The sequence below is a fragment of the Mauremys reevesii genome, linkage group 18, assembly GCF_016161935.1.
Source record: "Mauremys reevesii isolate NIE-2019 linkage group 18, ASM1616193v1, whole genome shotgun sequence".
In the NCBI taxonomy this organism is placed as follows: Eukaryota; Metazoa; Chordata; order Testudines; family Geoemydidae; genus Mauremys; species Mauremys reevesii.
Genome location: NC_052640.1, coordinates 13,543,855 through 13,549,854, shown reverse-complemented (window position 1 = coordinate 13,549,854; position 6,000 = coordinate 13,543,855).

Below are 6,000 nucleotides of genomic sequence, written 5' to 3'. Positions count from 1 at the left end.
GCATTTCCACGCCAAGCATTCAGTTCCACTTTCCTTTGGCAGCCGGTATTTGCTGTAATTAAGTCCTCAGTTACAGTGTTAATAGACTTGACCTCAATTCTGAGAGTCTGAAAGTCTTTAGACTTGTATTAAATACAGCTGGTACAATGTCTTGGCAAAACACATTGTGCCTTCAATTTTATTCAGCAGAGGCACAAGAGTATCATGTTATGCTTAAGTTTTGATTTTTTTTTAAAGAGTATTTTATGGCTATATGGGAAATATCCCCCCAAATCAGCCAAATCCTGCTGATTGCTGAAGATAGGTCACCTGGATGATGCAGATACCTCAGTTATTAATCTAGGATCTGCTGCTGCTGCTGTTCCTTTTCTGGCACCATTTTTTTATGAGCCCTCCGTAATATTTGCAAAGTTCTCCAGAATAGCAGTGAAACAAATTTTCGTTGTGTTTCTGGCTATCCATCCATCCATCCATCCCATGCTCACCACTGAATCCAAACAAGTCTCTTAGAAATAATGAAAAGCACAACCTTGATATCTTCTGCTTAATAGAATAACTGGATCGAGTAATGCACTGACTAGAACTGGGTGGGAAATGGTTTCCCCATCCAATGAGGATTTTCAAAATTTCAAAAAAATTTCCTGTCCCAAATTGGGATGAAAAGTCAAAAAATCTCAAAAATTGTCACTAACTGAAAATCCAGGGTGGGGGTGATGGAAATGGATTGGGTCAATGAAAACATTTCATTTCAATACTAATTTTGAAACATTTTATTTCGATTTTAACCTTATTAAAATTTTGGATTTTGAAATAGTCAAAAAGTGATGTTTTGACAATTTTGAAACTTTGTTTCAAACTTTTTTCCAATTGAGAGATTCATCAAAAGCGACCTCTTTCCCACAAACATTTTTGGTTTTGACGAATTGATATTTTCCAATGAAAACTCTTTTTGTCACAAAACCCAGCTCTAGCCATCACCTCCTGTGACCAATAACCGATGGAGAAAGTGAACCTGGTTCTAACCATCCCTTTGTTCTACAGAGCATGGGTTAGGGACAAACACTCAAAATAAAAATTCTTCGCTCAGTGTAATACCCACAAAAGACAGAACAAACTTTTGACGCTGTGTGAATAGCAAAATAAAGTAAAAAGTAAGTTATCACAAACAATCCAAGAGGTATTTTAATAGCAGCCATAGTGGTGATGGTGCATTTTGATTAGTCATCTCATTCACAGATGTGCAATGATTCCATCAGATTCTTTATTGCCTACAGAGGGAGTTGTAGAAAGAGTTCACCTGTCCTCTTTTCAAAATTTATTTCAAGAGGAAGGAGGACAACAACACATCCCCAAAGAGCAGCAAACGTTGAAGCCTGCTCAACATTTCCTTTTGTTATAGGGAGAAATGAGTCCCCAACCAATCATCAGTGTCCTTTAAGCACAACAGTAGTGTCTTGTGTTTTCTTAGGAAGCTTCATTTTTCAGAGATGCCAAATACTGAATAGGCCACGAGGATTAAACTTCACTGTTACTGATAGAGAGGTTAGGACTGAGAACAATTGGCAGAGGTGGGCTGAGAAGTTTGCATTGCCACTGCCCACTCTGAATATGTTTGAGGTTCAAAAGGCTTAATGGGTATGTCTACACTGCAGTAAAACACTCGTGGCTGGCCCATGTCAGCTGACTCAGGCACCCAGGGCTTGGGCTATAAAACCACAATGTAGACGTTCAGGCTTGGGCTGGAGCCCAGTTTCTGGGACCCCACATGGTGGAAGGGCCTCAGAGCCCAGGCCCCAGCCCAAGCCCAAACTTCTACACCATAATTTTATAGACCCTCAGCCTGAGCCCCACAAGCCTGAATCAGCGGACACGGCCAGCTGCAGGTGTTTTATTGCGGTGTAGACATGCCCATAGTCTTTAGGACTGTCTGTATGCATTTTTCCATGAAAAGTAGTAAAACCTTCTGATTAATCAAATGTTAACGTTAGATTAATCCACAAACAGTTAAAAATCCAGGTTTTGCACTTTTTATAATAAAAGATTCAAAATAACTGAGGCTAGGTGTGCTCATAATTAAAATGCAGCATTATTCTTTCTGGACTCACGTTACACAGCCATTAAGCTGCAGATGGATAAAGTGGCATAAGGGGAAATTGTACTAGAGGAAAAAGGTTTACTACTTTGACATGAGTTAAATAAAATGGACACAGGAGATACCGAGAGAATGCAAGAAACTAGTAATACTAGTCCATTCTCTGTCATGTTATTCAAATCATACTTTCCTTCCACAACATTCATTAGAAACTGCATGCAGCTACAAAACCTCAACTGAGACCATCAGGGCAAAAGTTTTGTTTTTAACAAAGCAATTTGCTCTCATCTGTGGAAGAACTCAAGAGTCTCTTAGTGCTCTAATAAAAAGAGGACCTATTTTAGTATGAGATGGGGGTGCACGCTGTTTATTGTTGCACATGGGTGCTTTGGATAGTCTTATGTGGAACAAGAAGGATTAAAGTGACTTTCACAGACATAAAAAGTACCAATGATTCATATTACTGCATGAAATAGAGGCCACTTGCATTCCAGAGAAAAGTTCATGCGTGCTTCATTCAAACAAACAAGTACTAAAAAGCTGATGAGAATTTTATTTCAGGGAGCTTTAACGCCACCATTTGCAATCCTACCACCTTGTGCTCCGATCTTACCAAATCTCCAGCACTAAGCAAAGCAAGCCTTTGGATGCAAGACCTTCCAAGAAACATGCAGATGCCATCAGAGGTGATGCTGATTATTCGGTAGAGGACACCTCTCTCGTGTGAAAGGTGCCGTATAAATGTAAGATGATACTAGTAGCATAAACCTCAGAGTAGAGCTGTTATGATGAGCCCACACATTTGCTGTTCTTCTAGGCACATCATCTCTTTTTTTGGTTAATGAATGAATTTGATGAGAATAATTGCCTTGAATTCACATGTGAGGGACTCCCACCTCCTTGTTAAGCTCTTCTCAGAGGATTCTGTTGCTGTGATGACAAAGGAGAGTACCTAATCAATAAAGATATTTTATGGTTTTAAAAAAAGAGCCCCAGGGGCTCTCCACTCCCATTAAAATAAAATTATTAGATCATTAGAGGCTGGTCTCGTTTAGATTTAAATTGTGATTAAATGTTAACAGTAAAAGAGAAGATACAGATGCTGAATGTTAGGTTTCTGATGTGATACTGTCCACGTGATGCAACCAGTCATGAGGTATGGATCCCATGCATGGGCCTAGTTCAGCAAACCCAGCAGCAGCAGTGCATTACCTGGGCCCCTGATGCGCTCCATAGTCCCTGCTATTTTTACACTCTAGTCCTTCCTGGTGCTGGGTACTTCCTTAAGAGGCAGTGAGGACCCCTCTGCTCCCATTGATTTCAATTACTTCTCAGGATTCATCTTGAAGAATTCCAAAGGGTTTTGAAAGTGCATTGGCTCCAAGGATCCTTGGACCCATCACTGAAATGCAGCCATCGCCAGGGTGGAACCCAGCAGTGGCTTAATGGATGCACTACCAACAGGACTGGAAGTGACAAAAAATGTCATACGGAATTGAGGCTGCAGATTTTAGGTAAGCAAAATGCTGCTAACCCTGAACAGACCAGGAAACCAGAGCTAGATCCCCTTTTGCGGCCGGAGCACCACTGCATCTCTAGTGGCCCCAGTTGATCAAGAACTTGATTTGCACCTCATCTAGATGACGCATTCCCCCATCCCCTTCAAAAAAACCCACCACACTGAAATAACTGCCATAAATAAAAACAGTTGCTAAGATCAAGAGAGGAAAATATAGGAAATGGGAGATGGGGAGGGGACAAGAATGGCGATGTAAACAAAATGTTTACTTCAGCCATTTGCTTGACTTTGTTCCTATTGTTCCTATGACTCATAAATGAAGTTGTCTGCGTTATTTTTCCCACATTATATTTCCTCACCTGTCTGAGGATTTTTTGGTATGGTCCATAAACTGCTGTTGCCAGGCACCCAGGCTGTAGCTCAGAAAGATTAAATTGTGGTTGCTACAATTACTGCTGATGATTGGCTCCAAATTGTGGACGTGGCCAGCCTATGCTAAAGCATCCTGTTGGGTTGGGGTTTTTTTACCCCTCTGTCCCATCCACCAGCTCATTTTTATCTCTCCCCCCTCTCCCGTTATGTCTTCTCTATTTAGACTGTAAGCTCTTTGGCTCAGCGCCTCTCCTTTACTACGTGTTCGTAAACGGAGCCCCAGTCTGGTTGCATCCCCTAAGTGCTACCACCGTCTAAATGAACGTTTTAAATCCAATCACCACTTTGAGGTAAATTGGCCCTTTGATTTTGCAGAGCTAAGATTTATGGGAAATGACCTTTTCTGCACACTCTTCCTAGTCATGTCCTACATCAAGCATAGAGACTGCTGCTAGCTGCCTGCGGCCCACTCTCCTCAGCCCATTTGCCTGATTAGCAGTGGTGTGATGCTGGGGAAGCAGACAGAAGTGCAGTTTGATCAAGAGGCTTGTGGGATTTGTGTTCTTTCTCTCTCTCTCCCCACTCTGTTTTGTATCAGTGCAGAATAAAAGCGTGTGCTGCTGTCACTGAGTGATGAACAATGATGGGCTTGCCTGTTACCAGTTAATTGAATTGATAATCATGATAGTTTGTGTGTCTGTCTGTCAAAATTACCAGCTAGTTCTGGAACTAAGAAAGCCACAGTGATCTCTATAACAGGCACTCAGTCTTAGATCATGGTCAGCCCAGATAGAGAGGGGAAAAGGCCCTAGGAGCCTGTGTCCGTGAAGAGGCACAACTGCTATTCCATGTCAGCAGCTGAGACTGCTTCTGGTTGGTGCTAAAGGTACTGGCCTGCCTATTGGTGTGGGGAGAGGGAGAGCCTGTTCCCAGACCCACTGCAGCACTGGCCAACAGAACTGATTCCACTCAGGAGCAGGAGGAAGAACACGCTGGAATCTGTTGAAGAGAGTGGGCCCTGCTGGTCCATCAGATACCTGTGGTAATGCAAAGACCTTGATTGTGCCTGATTGCTCCTCAGGGGCATGCAAGGAGGAAGAGACAGTTTCCAGCATCCACCTCATTTTGCCCATTGAAGCAGTAGCTGAGAACACTTCATAAATAATAACACGGTGAAACAAGGGATCTATGGGAATTACTTAGGGACATGGGAGGGTATGAGATCCATGGTCCGACTATTCCAGCATCATGCTGGATGGCCAGAAAAGGTGGTGGCCAGAAAAGATGCTTCAGAGGACAGTGCATGAAACCCCAGAGTAGACAGAAATGAGATAGTGTGACTCCATGAAGGTCTCATCCTAACTCCTAATTGTTAGAAATTGACTTAAACCCTGAGGCATGAGGTTTAGTATCCCTTCCCAAATTTTCATTCGCATTAACAGTTATAACTCTTGCTATCTCTCTTTGAATTTGGTAAGGTTCACGGCCTCAGCAATGTCCTGTGGCAGTGAGTTCCACTGTCTAATTATGTGTTGCATGATATCAGATTGCCTTTTACCAGCTCTGAATCTGCCACCATTCAGCTTCACTGGATGGCCCTTGTGTTGTAAGGAATCAAAGAAATGTGCCTTCCCAACCAGCGGCTTTGACATGTTGCATGTGTACCTACATCCTGTTCGTTTGCTCCCACCTGCGTATCTAAATTAAAAATGCAGGATTGAGGTTACTAGCAATGGGCCTTCAGAAGCAAATGCCAATTCATCTTGGATCCTAACTGCAGAAAAAAATTGGTGCCTCCGGATTTCTGACAGCTCAGCACCATCCTCTGGGACTGCCCTGCTATCCTCCATACAAATAGTGTGAAAACAAATCACTTCCAGGAAGACCAGAAAAGATTTCCTTGATTAATATTCTGATGCATTACTGACATTCTGTTTGACAGGAAGATTATCCTTGTGTGATCGTAGACTATTATTATAGCTCTTACTTGTCCATCAGCCCTGTGTCCCAAGGTAGC